A 21,026-nucleotide genomic window follows, 5' to 3' on the forward strand; every position below is an offset into this window, starting at 1 on the left:
CATATCTTCCCCCAACTCTGAGTAATCCCAGAGCTATGTTCTTTCTCTACAGGTCTATTGTAGACTTCCATATCAGTGAAATCATATACTATGTGGCCTTTTGTAACCTTCTCCTTTCACTAAGCATAATGCTGCCAGGTTTAATCCATGTCCTAGCATAGATTAGTATTTCATCTTTTTGGTAGCCTAATAATATTCTATTGCATCAGTTCACCACATTTCCTTATCTATGTGGCGGACATTTGTATTATTTTTCAGTTTTCAGCCATTATGAATTAAAGATGCTATGAATGTGCATTTATGTGCTTTTATGTGAACATAAATTTTCCCAAGAGCCAATTTTATTTGTTCATTTGATTTTTTTCTTTCCTTTTTCTTTTTCTGTCTTTTAGCAGCACAGGTGTTTGAACTCGGGGCCCCAGATTGCTAGGTAAGCACTCTTCATTTGAGCCATGCCTCGGATTTTTTTTTGCTTGAGTTATTTCTTAGATAAAAATCTTCATTTTATTTTATTTTCTATTTCACTCAGGGCCAACCTCACATCTCCATTCTCCCGAGCTCTGCTTCCAGAGCAGATGGGATTACAAGCATATACCACCATGCCTGGCTTAAAATCAGTTTTGACTCTAAAATCAGTTCTGATGGTAGCTTCCAACAAGAGAAAGACCAGTGTGAAGAACTCTTGGAAAGATGGTTAACTGAAGAGGAATCCCTAGAACCAGGCCCAGGTTTTTCTACAGAAGTACTTAATATCTCAGAGCCATATCTGCAAACCCAACACAAATATTTACTATACCAATCTTACAAGATTTTCCTTGTGGAGTGCCAAATGAAGATAAGGAGTATAAAACCATTTTCATTTCAAAATGCTACAAGTCTGCACAAGATGACTGCTCTTGACATTCCACTGGCATTTTGACAATCCTTGAAATTGTCAGTAGCCACTGAGCTAATGATCTCTGCACTCAGAGCACTGGAAGGAGACTCACAGGAAAGGCCTCTCTTCACAGTACTTCTGTGGAAGCTCACTGGGACCCTTTGAAACTGTAATTGTGTTTTTCAAGCAACAGACAATAGTGGGTAAAAAGAACCATCCTTCTCATAATGGCTTTTGCTAGAAAAAGAAAAACAATGCTATGAAAAGAACTACCTAATAAATGGACTCATTTAATCTTTTTGAGCCTTTCTGATATGCTCAGCAGTGAGCTTGTTGAGGGCCATGGAATGTATAATGGGTGTGGGCGGGAGTATAAATACCACTTGAAATGAGAAGCTGTTTTCAGTGGAAACAAATGTGGCTACTTCTGCTTTCTTCATGACTATTAGAAATGTATTGTAGTTCTAGTCAGGAAGGAATGCCCCTTCCAATAGGCCAGCATGTCCACTGGGAAAGAGAGGTCTGGGGAAAGTTCTAACACTGAAGAAGAAGGGGAAACACCAGAGAAAGAGAAGAGAGAAAGAAAGAAAGAAAGAAAGAAAGAAAGAAAGAAAGAAAGAAAGAAAGAAAGAAAGAAAGAAAGAAAGAAAGAAAGAAAGAAAGAAAGACAGAAAGGAAGGAAGGAAGGAAAGAAGGAAGGAAGAAAGAAAGAAAGAAAGAGTAGTAGCTAATAATCATGTCTCTGTCTGCCTTTAAGGAGATGAAGCCCTGCATGGTTTTTTACTGGATCTGAGGGCTCTGGATTCCATTCAATACTCCACTTGGTCCCCAGAGACAGTGGCCACCAAGTCAGAAATGCTAGCTTCTTTGAAGGGAGGAAAGGACTGGGGTGTGCAGAAGGAAGAGATCTATCTGCTTCCTGCTTTGGCCTCTTTTGCTAATGTGCATGCAGTGGTTTTACTAGCTATAACTTAGTATTATTCTCTGCCTGGAATGATCTGTGTGTACTAAGAGCACCATTTGGGTTCATGAAATAGATATTCCAGGTAGAGAAGATAAAGCATAGCAGGATGCTCATAAAATTCTTAACCTGGGCTCATTTTGGCCACCAAGAGGAGACACAGAAGTTATACAAGCAAATGATGAAGTCTAGCTGAAATATTTCCATAAATGTTCAAAAACAAAAAACCATACCCACATCACAAGAGGCTGATTCTCAGACCACTCTCGGAGAAATACCAGAGCACTCTGAGGTGCTGGGACCTTTATCACCTAGGGTCTGTTCTTGCTTGGCAGGCACCACCTCCAAGGACCTGCCTTTTTCTTGCATGGACAACTTTCACTAGAGAAAGCTGTGTTGTGTTGATTTGTTTTGTTTTATGCTGGAACATTCAGTTACCAAATTTCCACAAAGAGAAACTTGGCTTTCGTGTGAAGACTTTGAGGGGCTCAGAAACTTGTCTTGAAATCTTACCTTCCAGTAACTGCCAGTGGTAGGGCCTAGATCAATGTCTCGGCCTCTGGGGACTTTGTTTTTTTCATCCCCAGTAATGAGAGTTCACCTCACACAAGCATTTTGAAAGAAGAGTTTGCGTTTGTGCCTGGTGTATGATAACCATTCTAGGAAGGCTAACTCTTCCCAGTTCCCTATGAGATGATTTTGTTTTCCTGACACCCTTCAAGAAAGCCATGAAGCCCACAGTGTCACAGAGGCAGGTGAGAGTCCTGGACACCACCCCCAACCCATCCTGCTGGAAAGTCAGTCCCAGCTGGCAGCACTCACAGCCCCTCCCACTTCCAATCTCATGATCCAGTCAGAAGGCAGAGGCATCTCTACAGGGCCCCTAGTGGTCCATTTCAAGGAACACATCTCTCTACCTGGAGCTCTAACCACAATATCTAGCTGGGGTCGTAACCTGGCTCACTCAGCAGGTTACAGTGGAAAAGACCATGACTGGCAAGACATCTAGAACACAATAGGATTTCCACCCAGTCTTTGTGTAGCTAGTAAAACCAAGTATAAATGACAGGCAACCCATTTGCTAGCAAGAACGGTTCGCTGGGGAGATAAAAGGAAGTTCCTAACAATGTGAAGGTTTAGAACTTGGACTTATTATAATTGCCTATGACAGTTGGGGGTCTTTCCATGGTTGCTTCCTTCCCAGGAACATGCAATAGCTAGTACTTGCAAGGGTCACTTTCAAGGTCAAGTTTGTGTGGACAGTGAGCAGAGTGTTGGGCCCAGCCAGGTAATTCTGACTAGAGCATCTTGTGTTTTATTGCTTTCCCTTTTCTCATCTCCATGATGTTCACTCTTTCAACTTATTTCTCACTTGTGGTCAGAGGTTCAAAGGAGATAATGTTTTAACAACTTTAGAAATGGAAGTTTTTGGTAGAAATAGAAGGGAGTAATTTTTGAGATTTCATTCTATGTGCTCATAGGTAGGAACACATAAGATGTTCATTGGGCCACTGGTGGCAAGCAAAAGTGTGTACTCTCAAAATGTATCCAGGGCATGTTATCTGTCCATACTGCTGATAAGCAAGGTCAGTGCCAGGCCACTTTATGTCTCATGAGGATGCCAGGTTTAGCCATAGTACAGAAACAGCCAGAGTCTGCACTGATTTCCCAGCCTCTGTGTACTTTCTGTTCAGGCCGCTGTTCTACTTCAATACTAAGGCCAGGTTGAGAGGGGACACCCCTCAGCAGCCCAGCTTTGCCAGTGGTCTTAGTACTGAGCCATAGACCTTGGAGTATATATGCCTAGAGAAGCAGTCTGAGCCATACCACTTCCCCTACAGGCTCTAGGGATAGGACTTACCTGGCTCATGACTGAAGTTCTGGTCTCCAAGTTTCTGTCCTGAACTCCATCTGCATTTTTCTGACTGACCCCCCTGGCCATTCCAAATGGTTAAATCCAGTTCTCCTGGGTTTCCAAATCACATCTTCCTCTCCCTGGTAGCCCACTACCAAGAAGGTGTTCAATCCTTACGTTCTGGCGGCCATACTCTGGAGCAGATGGCTTACTCGCAGGTCCACAGTGGGGTGATCTATGTGGCCACATGAGAATGCAAACAGATGTGATATGTGTGATCTCTGACAGAGGATCATAAAAGGCAGTGGAGACACTATCTTGCACTGGTGAAGAAATCTCTCTGGGCAAAGACAGTTTCCACAAGGAAACTCCATAGCCTCAGGAAGCCCAGGAAGAGCAGAACCAGTGTTTGCCAACAGATCCGTCCACCCATGGGACCACCCTGGAGGCAGTTCCCTAGGTCCAGTCAAGCCTGTCAGGGACTGTGGTCTGGTAAATATCTGATGATAACTTCATGAGAGGCTTCCAATCAGAACCAGCAGCCAAGCTGCTTCTGAACTGTCAAGCCGAAGAAATCACGGGAGAATAATAATCATTTTAACTTTCTAAGTTGGGGGGCTATTTATTCAATAGATAATTGATATACCAGTCTCTCTAGTTTCCTGGATAGAGTGTCCCATCTACATGTTGAACACCCTGCCACACCCAGGGAAAACAATGTACAACTTCTTCTATTTCTTCTAGGTCATAGATAAGTAGCTCACTGTGCAGGTGTCTGCTAATTCTATCCAGTTCCTGGTACTCTGTTTTGAGTACAAAAGCCAGCCTTTTTGTTCACGTTCTGAAATAAAACTAGGCAGGATCTTCTCTGCCAAATCTGAACTGGCACTTAGAGGATACTTACAGGATGAAGCTCCCAGGGTCCAAACAACCCTATAGATTGAGTTTGCTCTCATTTTAATCCCTTTTACAGACACAGTATGACAGTAGAAAGAAAAAAATGCCAAAAGCACCTGTTTCAGGTTTACAGAGGCAAAAGCTATGGTATCTGCAGAGGCTTGGATTATGTGAGAGTGAACCACTATTAGGTCTCTGTCTTGCTATGGGGTGTACTTCCTTCTCCAAGGACTGAAGCCTGGTATTGAGCCACACATGGCCTTTTTGCCTCAATACACTTGACCCAGTTCACTTGGAAGAAACAATGGGGTGAAGTTGCATGATGTCATCTGGCCACAGCCCAGCCTTAGACTTCCCTGTCCATCATGGTCACACAGGCACAGCAGGACAGTCACCTGATGCAGACCACAGTTCCCAGGGGACAGGAGGATTAGCCAAGGGGAAAGGGGAACAAGGCAGAGGCCCTGAGGCCAGTGCCAAGAACCACAAGCAAGCAGTGCTGACACAGGCTCCACCAGCCATCACTGCCAAACTGCAATAAATAGACCTGACAAATTGTCTCCCCAGCCATCTTGTGGATGCAGTGTCATCATCCTGTTCCCTCCCAGGCCACCTCACAGAGTAGTTTGTAAACGGCCAATTCTGGGGCCCAAACATGGCAGAAAACTCATTTTCAGGCTGAGACATTCACTCACTTAGGCTTCTTCCCTAGATCCCCCCATTCCTCAATGTTCCTTTGAGGGGGCTACTCTACAGTTCAATAACAGCAAGGTGTAAGGAATAGTGAAGGATCTAGATGTTGAAGAAAGGAAGGGAGATGATGATTCCTAGCAGAGATGAAGCCAACCAGGAAAGGTGGGTATGGCAGGCGATGCCCTCAGAGAAGGAAAAGCAAGTGGGGGACCCAGTGAATACTCCTCTGACTCTTCTCTTTACACAGAACCAGCTTGCCTCTCTTCCCTGGATTTGAACAGGAAATTTGGTACGTCAAGCCTGCCTAGAGCTCCTCAAGGAGAATTTCTGGGCATTGCCTTTTGATTTCAAAGTTGGGAGCTGCTCTGGGTGCCCCCGTCCCCCTCCCTCCTCCCCCTGTAGTGCTGGTTCAGAAGATCATTCCATTCTGGAGGAAGAAGTCTCTGGGGATATCTTCTTCATGTATTATTCTGAGGACCAACAACACCTGATCACTCTGGTCACAGTTGACCCCTGGACATTTTCTAATCAACTCACATCCTGTCTATAATAAAAAGCACCTGTATTTTCTGGCAATCTGAGAGAATAATAAAAACTATAAGATCAGAAAGACTTTAACAACCCAAATGGTACCTGTTTTATAAATATTATAAATTTTATTTAATCCTCAACAAATTAGGATGGGAGAATTACTGACACCCTCATTCACAGACGAAGAAACGGAAGTTCCAAGAGTTCAGATATCTAGCTAGCATAAGGTAGAACTGGCATTCAGCTAACACCAGGGTTTTCACCATTTTACTGGATTTCCATTCATACAGGCTCACCATGAACACAATGCTCTGCTCACGCCAGGAGTGCAGTGACACACCACCCAGCCCACCCTTGTCTCTCTCCATTGCTTTCTTGGGGAAAAGTGAGAACTGACGTTGTCCCTCTAAAGGAATGAAGCAGAGTCACATGGTCCAATACCACTGAGGACTCACACAGCCTAGTCCTGTTGCTTAACGCTTGTTCTGTGTTTGGTACCACTAAAGTGAAGCAGCTTGATTTCTCTAGCCACGGTGGGCAAGTGATCCAGAAACCAAGGACAGACACTAACATGAAAATTCAGGTTTCCTGAAAGGCAGCTGACAAGGAGTCATGGAGAGACCCACACTCGCAAAAACAATGGGCTCTCGGCTCTGCCACTTGGAAAGCAACTGGGCCTTGATTACGTTACAGAAATGCACCTGGGCTCAGACTTCTTGTCAGTAAAGCAAGATAAGGACATTTTGCTTCATGGGTAGTTGTATTTGTGGAGACATAGTGAGGCCATGCGTGTGAAGTTCCAGGTGTGATTCTGGTTCATCATGAGTGCTAGTCAGTGGTTATACCTGTTAGGTCTGAGGACTCTCATTCTTCATTTCCCCAAATGGAGACATATAAAATCTTTTGGTCTAATACTATAATTGATTTGTGATCTTCCTATTGTACTTTAAGGCCTGACGAGATGACACGGACGTGAGGGAACTTTGTTTGCCTTGAGAACAGAAGAATCATTTGGCAGCAACATGAAATGTGGAGTACTATTTTCCCCCAATCCTTGCTATACTGAATTTATTTTTTTTAACTGATCTAACCAGACTCTGAGCAGAGTAATTGATTCTTTGTAGTCAATTGCCCGGCGGGGAGAGAGCTGCAGTTGAAATACCCCTGCCCCAACTCCAGTCCCAGACCTCATATCCCTCTATAGAGCTAAGGGTAGGAAATTTTGACATGGGGCTCTAAGGTGATTTCTGTTTTTTTTATAACCCACATCCTGCTTCTCCCACACTGGGTCACTAGAAATGCTTTATACAGACAGACAGGTTGTCTAGAATGTGCTAAAGGAATGAGTGATGCATGTATTACCCACTGTGAGATGAAAATGGACTCCATCGACAGATGCCAGCCTTTCCTAAGTTCTACCTGGTTTAACTGGAGTTATGGTTCCTGGTCTTGAGCCACCATTGTCTGATTCTTCAAAAGTCTTCAAGAAAGAGGATTGAATGATACAGCAAGGATTGAGTTTAGGTTATTGGCTTTTTAGGGTCCTTTTTAGAAGCCAAGTCCAACCAAAACAAACAAACAAAAACCCCACCAGGCCCTCTTCTAAATACTTAAAAGTGAGCAAATTTAATTTTTTAAAAAATTGGTCACATAAGTTTGGAAGGGAAAGGCAGAGAGAGGAGCCTGAAATGATAGTGTTTTATTCACCTTTGAAAACTAACTACTTGTGACCTATCAGGGTCATTTTAGGAAGTGATATACTCAACTTCCATTATGCTAAACAGCTATGCCAATGCTAGGCTGACTTTCTCTTGGACTCTGGGTAACCAAAGATAAGATATACTCAACTTCCATTATGCTAAACAGCTATGCCAATGCTAGGCTGACTTTCTCTTGGACTCTGGGTAACCAAAGATAATTTGACTATCTTATAAATGTAAAGGGATTTCACCAAGTCTTAGGAATGTAAGAATCAACAGGCATCAGCCCAGACCTGGAATGGAGCTAATAGGCCCATAAGTCCTAATATCAGATTCCAATAGGCAGTAATAGCTACTCTAAAAGCCTGATAAACACAACTTCAGAAAATGCTATAGAGATTGAAGAGTCCTGTTAAGCAATAATGTTCCTAGGCACTAATTTTGGGGACTAAGCCTTGTTGCATTCTCTCTGGGCAGAACGATATAAGTTACTGCACACTTAGCCCCAATATCAGAGAGTGTCCTTTTCATTCTTTAAGACATGAAAAGCAGAGCAATATCAATCTCATTCAGAGAAACCTCAGGCTAGGCTTCTCATGAAGTGAGTCTGAGTTCTAGAGTCTTTTTCTATGGAGTTTTGCCAAGTTGGAGCAATAGGTAGGTGTGAACTGCTCTGCTGGGCTTGTCTCTTAGTCACTCTAATATTCAAGGATACTCATTGTGATAGTCTGTAAAGATGAACACCTCATCTTGGAGATGTTACTCCTCTCATGGAGGAAGTTGTGGGATCTACTGCCACTCCCTTTGAATTGGGGTTGGCCTGGAAATACATTTGACCAGTTCGATGTGACAGAAGCACTTCATGCTTTGCTCTTTCCAATCTATTCTCCATGCACTTAGAATCTCAGACCAGATGACTAGAAGAACAGAGGCCCTCTCAGTTAATAGACACTTGAATCTTGAAGGCCAAGTTCATATGAAGTTCAGCTACATCAGTGCACTACCAGAACCAGGCAAAAGAGAACTGTTCAGATTAGTCCATCCCCCAGCCTGCAAAAACAAACAAGCAAAGAAACAACCGAAAACCATGAGAAGTGATAAATTATTGTCATTTGAGACTACTAAGTTTTGGAGTGGTTTGTCATGTAGCTATAAATAGTTGAGTAGCCCAGATGCCCAGAGCTGTTTACAGTATAGGGAAGTCTCAGACACAGGCAAAAAGAATAGCCATCTGAACAGAGAAATACTCAGAAGCCAAGGATGTCCCCAAGATGCAACCAGATTGTCCCTGTACAAACATAGCATCATCAAAATTCATTCCATTAGGCAAAGCATTGTCCTTCTTTTGTTTTCTTTCAAAATGCAACTATGACCTGCACAATGTAGTGAGCAGAAGAGAATTCATTCATGGAATCTACATTCCTAAAGGGAGTATTTATTTGAGGAGCACTTATTTCAACATAAACCAAGATTAGGTTGTAGTTTAAGGTAGAACACTCGTCTAACATGCACAAGGCCCTGGGCATATCCCCAATATTGAAAATAAGTAACTTATAACAGTAATTTTAGAAATATAGAGCACTGCTTTCTATATTAAGTATGATACTTGTCCTGACAGAAAGAGAGGAGAGATATTGAGAAAGAAAAACTGGGAAATAATTGACTGAGAGACAATTTACTCTGGGTCTTTTATCTTCCTCATTCAAACCATGTCACCAGGATACCCCAAAAGAACACCCCAAACTCTGAGAGTAGTAATGACAAGAATCACTGAGAAGCCATGCCCAGCCATGATGACACACATGGGGAAGAGCCAAATTTGACATTGGATATCCTGAACAGATGGTAAGAAAAGGAAGGCCAGTGAGTGACAGGACCCAAGCACTGATTGTTCACAACACACCAGATGTGCTCTTCTGAAGACCTGTGAGTGCAAGATTGTAAGTAAGCTAGCCATGATGGATTGCATGTATGTATGTATTTACAGTAGGGATTGAAACAAGAGCCTCATGCTCTATCAGTCGAGCTTTGTCTTAAACCCTAAGGAGTTTTTTTTTTTTTTTTTTTTGGTCATGGGGCCTGAACTCTGGGCCTGGGTGCTGTCCCTCATCTCAAGGCTCAAGGCTAGCGCTCTACCACTTGAACCACAGCATCACTTCCGGCTTTTTTTGCTGAGGAATCAAACCCAGGGCCTCATGCATGCAAGGCAAGCACTCTACCGCTGAGCCACATTCCCAGCCCCGCTAAGTAGTTTTAAAATATACTTAAAAACATTTTATCATAAATTAACTGCACCAAAAGATTTCCTTGTGACATTTACGACTTGCATATAAATTCAGTACATATATGTTACTTCCTTTTTTAAAAAATGTCACTCTTTCTTAAGCACTCTCTTTCCTCTCCCTTTTCAGTGTTTGGTGGGTTTATTGTTGTATGAATATATATGCACACATACATGCATATGTGTGTGCATATATATTCATATATATACATGTATACACATACATACACTTGGGATATATTCGCACATATATACACATTCTTATATAGGAGATATATACTCTGCTTTCACTCTCCTCCCCCCTCATTAGTTCCTCCTCCAAACAGTTCCCCTTTTACAATTATGTCATATTATGTGTTTGTTTAGATCTAGATTCCACATGTGAGCAAAATTGCAATATTTGTTCTTCTGACTTGTCTTGCTTAATGTAATGATTTCCATTCTATTTTTCCTGGAAATAGCATAATGTCATGCTTCTTTATGGCTGAAAATATTCCACTGTGTCCAACTATTTCTCTTGTATATTAGTTCACATTCCTTTGGCTATATGACCAAGAGTGGTACAGCAAGATCATATGATAGTCTTATTTGTAGTTTCTTGAGGGACATCCATACTAACTAGTTTGCATCTGAACTAGTTTGCATTCTCACCAATAGTTTTTTTTCAAATTCTTTATTGTGATTAAGTGATTACATAATTTCCCCAATTTCACAGTATTGTGGGATAGTGATGCTTAAAGTCACAAGCACATTCTAACTTTCATGAGGCAAATAGCCTATCGTGGTCTATAACATTTATGAGTTCTATGAGCTTTGCAATATAGTTATTTCTTCCACATTGGGTGATATGTACATTTCTTTTGTTTTGTATAGTGTCAGCTATTCCCTCTTTCCCACTCATTCCCTCCCTCCCATTGCTGCTATTGAGTTGCTTAGTTCATTTTGATCAATGTCCAGTGCAGCTGATCCACCAATAGCTATTAAGCATTCTTTTCCCACATTCTCACCAGGATTTGTTGGCTATTTCTTTTCTTTTTTGTTGTTCTTGTTGGTCATGGGGCTTGAACTCTGGGCTTGGGCGCTGTCCTTGTGCACTTCAGCTCAAGGCGAATGGGCTACTGTTGAGCCACAGCGCCACTTCCGGTTTTCCAGTGGTTTGTTGGAGATAAGAGTCTCACGGACTTTCCTGCCTGGGCTGGCTTTGAACCGCGATCCTCAGATCTCAGCCTCCCGAGTAGCTAGGATTACAGGCATGAGTCACCAGCGCCCAGCTTTGTTTTCTTGATGACATCATTCTGATTGGAGAGAGATGGAATCTCAGTGCTTTGATTTGTATTTCATTTATGGCTAAGGATATTATTGACTATCTCTTCATGTATTTCTTGGTCCTTTGTCCTTCTTTTGAGGACTGTCCAATTCATTTGCTCTTTTCTTAATTAGAATACTTGCTCATAACAATATGATTATTAGAGTGTAACAAATAACATACCTATCAGTTCACATAGGTACCCAGGCTCCCTCTGGAATAAGAACAGCAGCTATAAAGTACTTATTCAGCAAAAAAAAAATCCTAAATAGAATGCACAAAAACGAATCATAATTTCTCAAGTTTTACATTAGATCTTTGGCTTGTACATCCTACTTGTTTACTCTGTGTGTGTGTGTGTGTGTGTGTGTGTGTGTGTGTGTGTGTGCTGCATGTGTGCATTTCTAGGGTGTAGGGATTGAACCCAGGCCCATTCTTATGCTTGGCAAGTGCTCTGTCACTGAGCCTATCTCTTTCTGTTTTTGAAAGAAAAGTAATGGAGATAAAATGGTGAAAAGACACATGGAGAGAGATAGAGTACCATCAAAACATAATTTCTCAGAGTACCTCCTGTGGAACATGAATTCTGTACGCAACTCCATCTTTAAAGAGGCCTATGGTCAGAGAGGCTCAGGAAAGCTTATCCAAGGTGCACCACAGCCCCCTTGCTGAGCTAAAACCTATCAGAGGCTCCCAGATGCTCTTGAGTAAAAGAATCTCAGCTTTGTCCCATTCAAGGCTTCCCAGACATTTTTAACATTTAAATTTTATTGTAAAGGTGACATACAGAGGGGTTACAGTTACATAATCCAGGTAATGAGTACATTTCTTTTTGAACAGTGTCACCTTCTCCCATTTTCTTCCACTTTTTCCTCTCAACCCCTCCCCCCAAGTTGTAGAGTTCATTTCCAACATAAGGTCTACTGTGTATCACTGCTGAATTGGTTCACCCTTTGTCCCATTGTTTCTGTGCTTCCCCTTCCCCTCCCCAAATCAGATAAACCTACATACAATAAAAAGGGTACAGAAATCAACCACAGTGACAAAAAGGAATAAACCACAGTGGAAATAAAAGAAATAACTGCAAACAGTACAATAAAAAAATCCTCTTGATTCCATTTTTTTGGAATTCATTTCGATAAGAATCATTTTATATGGTCATATGCACATACATTTGGTTGTACAAATTAATCCTTCACTGACTACCATTGCACATCAAGTGGGAAAGAAAAGAAAATTCTTTTATTTGGAGTGAAATGCCATTTCAATAGTCCCAGTCAAAGGGTTAATGTGATGATTGCTCTATCTCCTTTTCTGTAAGATACCCACTGACAGCCAGCCTACCTACAGTCTACCTACTTCTAGTGGATGTTAAGGCCAGACAAGAACAGAAGATTAATAAAGAAGATTGGGTAAATTTAACATCCTGGTACACATGACCCCTGCTTCCTTCCACTGTCTCTATTAGGAACCCACATCCAGATAAATAAATGTCACACTGGGATTATTTCCTCTGTTCTGCTGAATAGGCCTAAAGATAAGGAAACATTCTTCCCAACATAATAAGCCATCAAAATACATTTATAACAAATCCCAGGTACACCAGTGTTATCTGTGCTGCTGACAATGGCCTTTCTTCCCACCTGTCTCTTTCATTATGTTTCCAACAAAGGAACTCCGCTATTACTCTTGGGTTGGCAAGAGATAGTATTTCGGCCCTTGGAGCTCGGACAATTGCACTCAGCCCATTTAATTACCTCTAGCACAAGCATGGGCTTTATTAACAGAGGTGGGATCAGCAAGGCCTTCCTTTAGGTCACAGGAATGATGTTTAATTGAGGCTTGTTTATAAGTAGTTAGGAGCTTACCAAAAGGAACAGAAGCAGTGGCCACTGTATTTCTTATGATTAATGTCAAGAAATCAGAATTTCATCTACCCAAGTGTCTCCAAAATTGCCAACCCCCCCTTCCAAAAAACCCCAAAACAGAATAGAAATGATGGTGGCAGAAACTTTCCAGGCCTTATTTATATTTTAGGAGCATTTTAAAATTGCCCCCTACCCCTGAACTAGAAGAATACTTATGTTTTCAAGTCTACCTATTTGCTCTCTGGCTCCTACCTTCCAGCTGAACCCAGCCTCAGCACCATTCAACACTTTACTTAGCTGCCCCATCTACCGAGACACACCTGTGTACCAAGGAACAACCCCCTCCCCTCTCCCAGTACCTTTGAACACCATTACTAAAGGGAGCCCTAGTTGTAAAGTCAGGACTTAAGGCATTGATGTCAATGTTCCTAAAGATATCTGGTTGGTTTCCTTTGCTGCGAAAGGACTGTCCTCCCAAGAAACTCCAAGGGGAATCATCTGGAGTCTCCTCATCTTTAAGCCCCAACAACAAATCCTCAAAGAAACAACTGTATGATTAATAAGTGGGCTTAAGACTTAAAGAGAGACTTCTCTGAAAAAGAAATAAGAATGGCCAATAGACACATGAAGAAATGCTCAACTTCTCTGGCCATAAAAGAAATGCAAATCAAAACAACATTGAGACTCTACCTCACCTCAATTAGGATGGCTATAATCAAGAAATCTAATAACAACAGATGCTGGAGGGGATGTGGCCAGAAGGGAACCCTACTGCATTGTTGGTGGGAGTGTAAACTTGTTTAACCACTTTGGAAAGCAGTTTGGAGGTTCCTCAAAAGACTCTGAGTAGAGTTCCCCTATGACCCAGCAATCCCACTTTTAAGCATTTACCCAAACAATCACAAATAAGGCCATACTAAAACTACCAGCACAACTATGTTTATTGCAGCATTATTCCCCATAGCTAAGATATGGAGCCAACCCAGATGCCCCTCAGTAGATGAATGGATGTGCTATATATGTATATATATGAATTCTATGCTTCCATCAGAAAGAATGACACCACCCATTTGTAAGGAAATGGAAAGGCTTGGAAAAAATCATATTAAGTGAAGTAAGACAGACCCAAAGAAACATAGGTCCCGTGGTTTCCCTTATTTGCAATAATTAGTATACATCTAGATAACCTTATATATTGCACTATTCTGCTTACCTGCTAAGCGAAATGAACTCCAAGAAATGGACACAAGAAGTTTTTCTTTGTTGTTGTTGTTTTTAATGTACCATGTGATTTCTTGTTTCTTTTGTAGGTTCTTTCCCTTTGTAGTATATCCCCTGCTGTCACTGTATTTGATTTTGGTATCCTAGGGTTGTATATATGTTTATCTGGATTAGGGAAAGGTAGGGGAACAACAGAATGGTGAGACAAAGGACGAGGGGGGAACTAATGCAACAGCGATATTCACAAGACAATATTTTGGAAATGATCTCCACAAGTTGGAGGCAGTATTGGGGGGCAAATGGGAGCAAAATGAGGGAAGGGGTAACAAGTTTGACAAGAAATGTACTTACTGGGGCTGGGATGGTGGCTCAGTGGTAGAGCGCTTGCCTTGCATGCCTGAGACCCGGGGTTCGATATCTCAGCACCACATAAGCAAAAAGAAAAAAAGCCGGAAGTGGCACTATGGCTCAAGTGGTAGAGCACTAGCCTTGAGCTGAAGAGCTGAGGGACAGAGCCCAGGCCCAGAGTTCAGGCCCCATGACCGGACCAAAAAAAAAAAAAAAAGAAATGTACTTATTGCCTTATTTATGTAACTATAACCCCTCTGTACATCATCTTGACAATAGAAATAAAGATAAAAAGAAGAAGAAAAAGAAAGACACAGCTGCCAGAAGTGATGCTGTGGCTCAAGTGGTAGAGTGCTAGCCTTGAGCAAAAGAAGCTCAGGGACAGTACCCAGGCCCTGAGTTCATGACTGGCAGAAAGGAAGGAAGGAAGAAAGGAAGCAAGCAAGCAAGAAAGGAAGGAAGGAAGGAAGGAAGGAAGGAAGGAAGGAAAAAAGGAAGGAAGGAAGGAGAGAAAGAAAGAAAGAAAGAAAGAAAGAAAGAAAGAAAGAAAGAAAAGAAAGGAAGGAAGAGAAAAAGAGCGACAGCCATTTATTTTTAATTTGGAATACTTTCTTTATAGAAACATAGACTTCTCTTTTCAAGGTAAGGTGTAATAAGGAAGGCCTGATCATTCTGACCTCTGAATAAACATGCAAAAAAGTACAGCACTCACCCAAGTTTTATCTGATGACCTCATCAAGATAGCAGACTGGGAGGGTGTGGGAGTCTCATGAGAATAGCACATCAGACACTCATTGCTACAAACACACCATTTTTCCTCAGAGATAGCTGCTTACCCACTTTGCATCGGGCCAAAGAACTAGAGCAAAGGAATTCTGGCAATTCTAGAAAGCCTTTCTCCCAATAACTAGAGAATTGGAAGAGGAAATTCTGTGGCATGCTTGGGCCTTGTTTCTCTAGCCTGAGGAGACGTGGAGGCAGAGGTTCACACCAGAGCTGTAATACCTACTCACTGGATGCCCACTGGGCAGGGTCCCCTCCACCCTCACTTGACAGGACTGCTGGGGCAGGGAGGGAGGTCATATGAGGAAGGAGGAAGAGCCTAGAGAGAACAGACAGGATGCAACTTCCTTCTCCTTCACCATGGGTCAGTACGCTGATGAGTCAAACTCCACTCCTCTACTGCCCTCCTCTCCCCTTCCCTTCCTCTCCTTTTCCCTGCTCTTCCCTCTTCTCTCTCCTTTCTTCTCCCCTCCCCTTCTCTACCATCCTCTTCTCCTCTTCTTTCTTTTTTTCTTTCTTTTTCCTTCCTTCCTTATTTTCCTTCTTTCCCTTTCTTTCTTTCTTTTTTCCTTCCTTCCTTATTTTCTTTCTTCTTCCTTATTTTCTTTCTTTCCCTCTTTCTTTCTTTCTTTCTTTCTTTCTTTCTTTCTTTCTTTCTTTCTTTCTTTCTTTCTTTCTTTCTTTCTTTCTTTCTTCCTTTCTTTTCCTTTCTCCTACCTCCTGTTCCCTCTTATCCAGTTCTTTTACTTCTCTTATGCATTTATGTCTCATTTTCAATATCCCATTTATACTGTTAACTTACCAAAAATTGTGAAATTGTTTCAGGAGAGAGCTTAGAAACAGTTTCTATCATTCATCATCATGTAATACACACACACACACACACACACACACACACACCAGTAGATTTGACTCCAGATTCAAGGGAACAGTACTGGCACCTAGAAAATGTAATATGCTTCCTTTGTGGGACTTTTCCAGAGCATCACTGGCCAATTCAGAGAAGTCTGATGTCATGCTCGTTGTGGGGGAATAACCCACATGCTGTGGACTAATCCTGTTACAGCAGTTTTATTGCATGTAATTATCCTGAGAAGGGGATGACTGGACTGGAGGCCCATCAGTAATCATAGGCTAGGGAGAAGGGACTTTTGCTGGAGAAGTTAATGAATGCCCTTGCATGGATGATGTAAACCTATACTCTACAAAATGAATCAGCTGGCAACTTCTGTTGGTTGGTCCTCAGCTATGTTGGAAATCATCCATCCCTTTGTTTCCTTTCTGTGTCACTGCTAGTACCCCAGTTCAGCTCCTGTGACCTCAATTATGATCATCTCCCAAATAGTTTCCATCCCTCTTGGAGCTGCGCTTTCCAACTCCCATGGCCTGTTTTAAGGGGAAGTTGAGTGTTCTAAGGGAAAACAATCCCATCATATAGCTCCTCCAGACACCTACAGAAAACAACTTGTTCTATTGTGGTCATGCATGTGTTCTAGTAGTTTACCCTCATCCTCTCTTTCTGGAGAGACCTCTATCCCTTTCATGGACAAATCACATCTTCTCACCATACCTGATCATCAGCTGTTCACTGGACATAATGGCATTTCATTGTGATTGTGAATTTAAAAAAAAATGCAACTTCAGCACCTGTAACATTTGCCTTCCTAATCTTCCACCTAATCTTGCCCCTGAGCATTTTTCTGATGAATACTGTCTCCCTCTTCTGAATCAGGACAGCACTCAGGAGGACTATCTACAGGACAGTTACATGGGGATACGTTGGTCTGCCCTCCACTACTAGCACATTCAAGGCAGGGTTCATTTCTATTTTATTCATTCTTTAAAAAAAACTCTCCCACAGTATCTTACATAAAGATAAACTGAATAAATAAGTGAGTTTATAGATTGAGTAAAAACAACAGTCTCTGGGACTTGTAAATTAAACTGGATCATAAGAATATAAAATTCAAGACTCTTAACAGTCCATCTGTGCACACACAGCCACCGTGCAAAGTGGTTAGACACTGGATGAAAGCAAGGAGGTAAAGAGACAGTGAGTGAAGCCATTGAGACCTAAGTGAGATTTCTGACTTACGGGTAGGGGAAGGGGGGAAAGCAGCCTCATCTGTGCTGAGTGAGACCTGCATACTAAGCTACAAGTTAGCTCATTCTTTCTTCAGTCACACCTCAATGAGACAAAAGAACTCTGCCTATGGTCACACTGCCTGAGAGAAGGAAACAGACTCCACCTCCAGTTCTCCAGAGCCCTCAGGCTCATGTATAGTCCAGGGCATTTCCTTTTCCTGGCAGACAGTCCTTCATGGGTAAACCCTATTGTATCAAATCTATTCTCCTGCTGTCAGAAAAGAGGAAGAAGATGGCTTTATTATTATTATTATTATAATTATTATGTCCTAGTTGTTTATAATGCTTTAAAAATAAATACATGCTTCAATGACTAAGTCATCTTTGCCCTGTCTAAATTGTATTAGGGCACCTTAGACTCCTGCTCTTCCTCTGGCTCTCTACCCTAGATCTCAGACCCTGACTCCTAACTCTGGCTTTGACAATTAAATACTCTGTTCCTCTGAGAGTTGTGTCTGTATCCTTGTGTCTGTTCATTTCACTTTGTTGCCTGAATTTGTACTAGGGTTTGAACTCAGCACCTTTTTGTTCGTTTGTTCAATGGATGCCCTATCCTGTGAGCCACACCTCCAGTCCGTAATTTTTTCTTTGCTAGTTATTTTGGTAATGGAGTCTCACTTTATTTTCTACCTAGGCTGGGTTCAAGTCATGAACCTCAGGATCTCAGCTTCCTGAGTAGCTAGGATTACAGATTTGAACCAGCAAAGCCCACCTGTTACTTATGTTTCAATAGAACAGGACAGAACTGTTTTGTATTTATATGTGATTCATTAATGTGGCACTATCATCATGACTTCTCCTGAACACTGGTTGCTATTTGTTCTGATGTTTTCCTCCAAATGCAAACCAGTTTCCAAAGCTAAAACCCAATGGTTATTTTATATAGTTTAAGCCTTAAATGTTCTGCAAAGACCATGTACTGAAGGGTTACTAGCTAGCTGTAGAACTTTTGGGAAGTGCTAGAACCTTTAGGCAGTGAAGCCTAGAGGAAAGAAGGAAAGAAGGAAGGAAGGAAGGAAGGAAGGAAAGAAGGAAGGAAAAGGAAGGAAGGAAAGAAGGAAGGAAGGAAGGAAGCAAGGAAGGAAACAAGGAAGGAAGGAAGGAAGGGAGGGAGGAAAGAAGGAAGGAAGGAAGGAAGCAAGGAAGGAAACAAGGAAGGAAGGAAGGAAGGGAGGGAGGGAGGGAGGAAGGGAAGGAGGGGGGGAGGGAAGAAGGAATTTCATTGAGGTGTGCCTTTGAAGGAGATATTAAGATCCCAGCTACTCTCTGTCTCTGTCTGTCTGCCTGTCTCTGTCTCTTTCCCTCTCTCCTAGTGACAATGAACAGTCCTCTTCTGTCATAGACTCCACTATGATTTGCTGCCACAGGCTCAAAGTAACATAGCCAAGAGACCATGGACAGAAACCTTTGACACTGTTAATTAAAACAAACCTTTCCCCTTATAAGTGGACTTTCTTAGGTATTTTTGTCACAATGCTGAAAATCTAACATAGTATCCTACCACCAAAAAATATTAAGTTCAGTTATCCAATCAACAAAGCAAAACAAAATTTGAGCTTGCTTAGTTAAGTTTGCTTTTTTAAAAGAGGGTACGGTTATGTTGAAAACGAACTTTACAACTTTGGTGCCGGGTGTGGGGGGGAATGGGGGGATAGGGGGAGGATGGGAAGGGGAAACAAAGGAGGAGGCTGCAATGCTTGATAAGAAATGTACTCATTATCGTGCCCATGTAATTGTAACCCCTCTGTACAGTATTTTCCACAATTAAAAAAAAATAAAAGAGGGTAGGAGACAGATGCCAGTGACTCATACTTGTAATCCTAGCTACTCAGGAGGCTGAGTTCTGAGGAGCATGGTTCAAAAGCCAGACTGGGCAGGCAAGTTTGTGAGATTCTTATCTCCAATTAACCAGCAAAAAGCCAGAAGTGGAATAATAGATCAAGTGGTAGAGGGCTAGCCTTGAGCACAAAGCTAAGAGACAGTGCCCAGGCCCTGAGGTCAAGCCTTAGGAATGGCACCAAAAAAATTTAATTAATGAAAGAAGTATGGGATGAGTAGGAGACACAGCACCTGCTTGTACAGGCTGCTGGGAGAGATTACCCCCAAAAGAAGACATATGCTTGCAAGAGAGCTGCATAGCATGGAGAAAGGGCTCACCTAGCATGCCGGCTCATGCTTTTATTGTAAAATGTCCTAGGATTGGCCAGAAGGGAAAGGATTTGAAGAGCTGAAATAGAAACAGAAGAATCAGGCTTGAGGAACTGAGAGTTATATAATCCAACCCCAGACTTTTAAATTTTATTTTGGTCATTTCAGTGGAGTTCAAATCCATCATTAAAGTGGAAAGGACATAACACCCATCAAAAAGCTATTAGGACACTGATGCTCCAAACATGTCTTGGCTCCTTAATGGCTTCGTGACTATAGGCCAGACTTGTAAACTCTCATGCTCAATGTTTCTTCTGTAGAGAATTGACTTAGAATTGGTCATCTTGGTGCTTCCTGTCAGCCCTGATAGTCTAAGCTGGTTGCCTAACTTGGCTTAAAATATTTAGCAATGCCAGGTGTTGGTGGCTCACACCTGTAATCCTAGCTACTCAGAAGGCTGAGATCTGAGGATCGTGGTTCAAAGCCAGCCCAGGCAGGAAAGTCCATGAGACTCTTATCTCCAATTGACCACCAGAAAATCAGAAGAGGTGCTGTGGCTCAAATGGTAGAGTGTTAGTCTTGAGCTGAAAAGTTGAGGGACAGTGCCCAGGCCCAGAGTTCAAACCCCATGACCGACAAAAATAAATTAGCAATGCTTGTTCGATATATCTAACTGAAACCTACCTCTACACATACACACACACACACATACACACACACACACAGATGTACATATATACACACACACACACATATATATGTAGACACACACAGTTACATAGATACACACAGACCCACACAGATAAACACACAGAACCCACAGAGACACACATACACATAAATACAACATTTCAAATGAATACTTTTGATCCTTGATCAAGTTGCAGAATAATAGGCATTTACTTGATGATATAGTACCAAATGGTTAAACCCTAAACCTAACTCTTTTTCTTTCATAAAATTGATACTTACAGTGAAAAATCTAGGAACATAGAAAAGAACAGAAATAAAAGAACTAGAAATAATTCTACTCTCGAGAGCTATAAATGATCATAGTGTGTATTGCTTTCCAATCCTTTTATCCTACTTTGGAATCATATACAAAATATATTTTGTATTTTGATTCATTTAAAAAAGTATCATTATCTTAAGGGGATTTTTCTTATCATTAAAATTATTTGAATCTGTGTTTTTTTTAAAGTTGTGTGATATAATACTACATTCATACATTGCAAATTAAAATAACTTATTTTATAGCATAATAATGACAGAACCCATTTTAAAAGCTAAAGAATAATTACAAAACTTTTTTCTTGGGGCTGGGAAGGTGGCTCAGTGGTAGAGCACTTGCCTTACATGCATGAGGCCCTGGGTTCGATTCCTCAGCACCACATAAGCAAAAAGAAAAAAGC

Source organism: Dipodomys ordii, unplaced genomic scaffold (assembly GCF_000151885.1).
Source record: "Dipodomys ordii isolate 6190 unplaced genomic scaffold, Dord_2.0 Scaffold26, whole genome shotgun sequence".
Lineage (NCBI taxonomy): Eukaryota > Metazoa > Chordata > Mammalia > Rodentia > Heteromyidae > Dipodomys > Dipodomys ordii.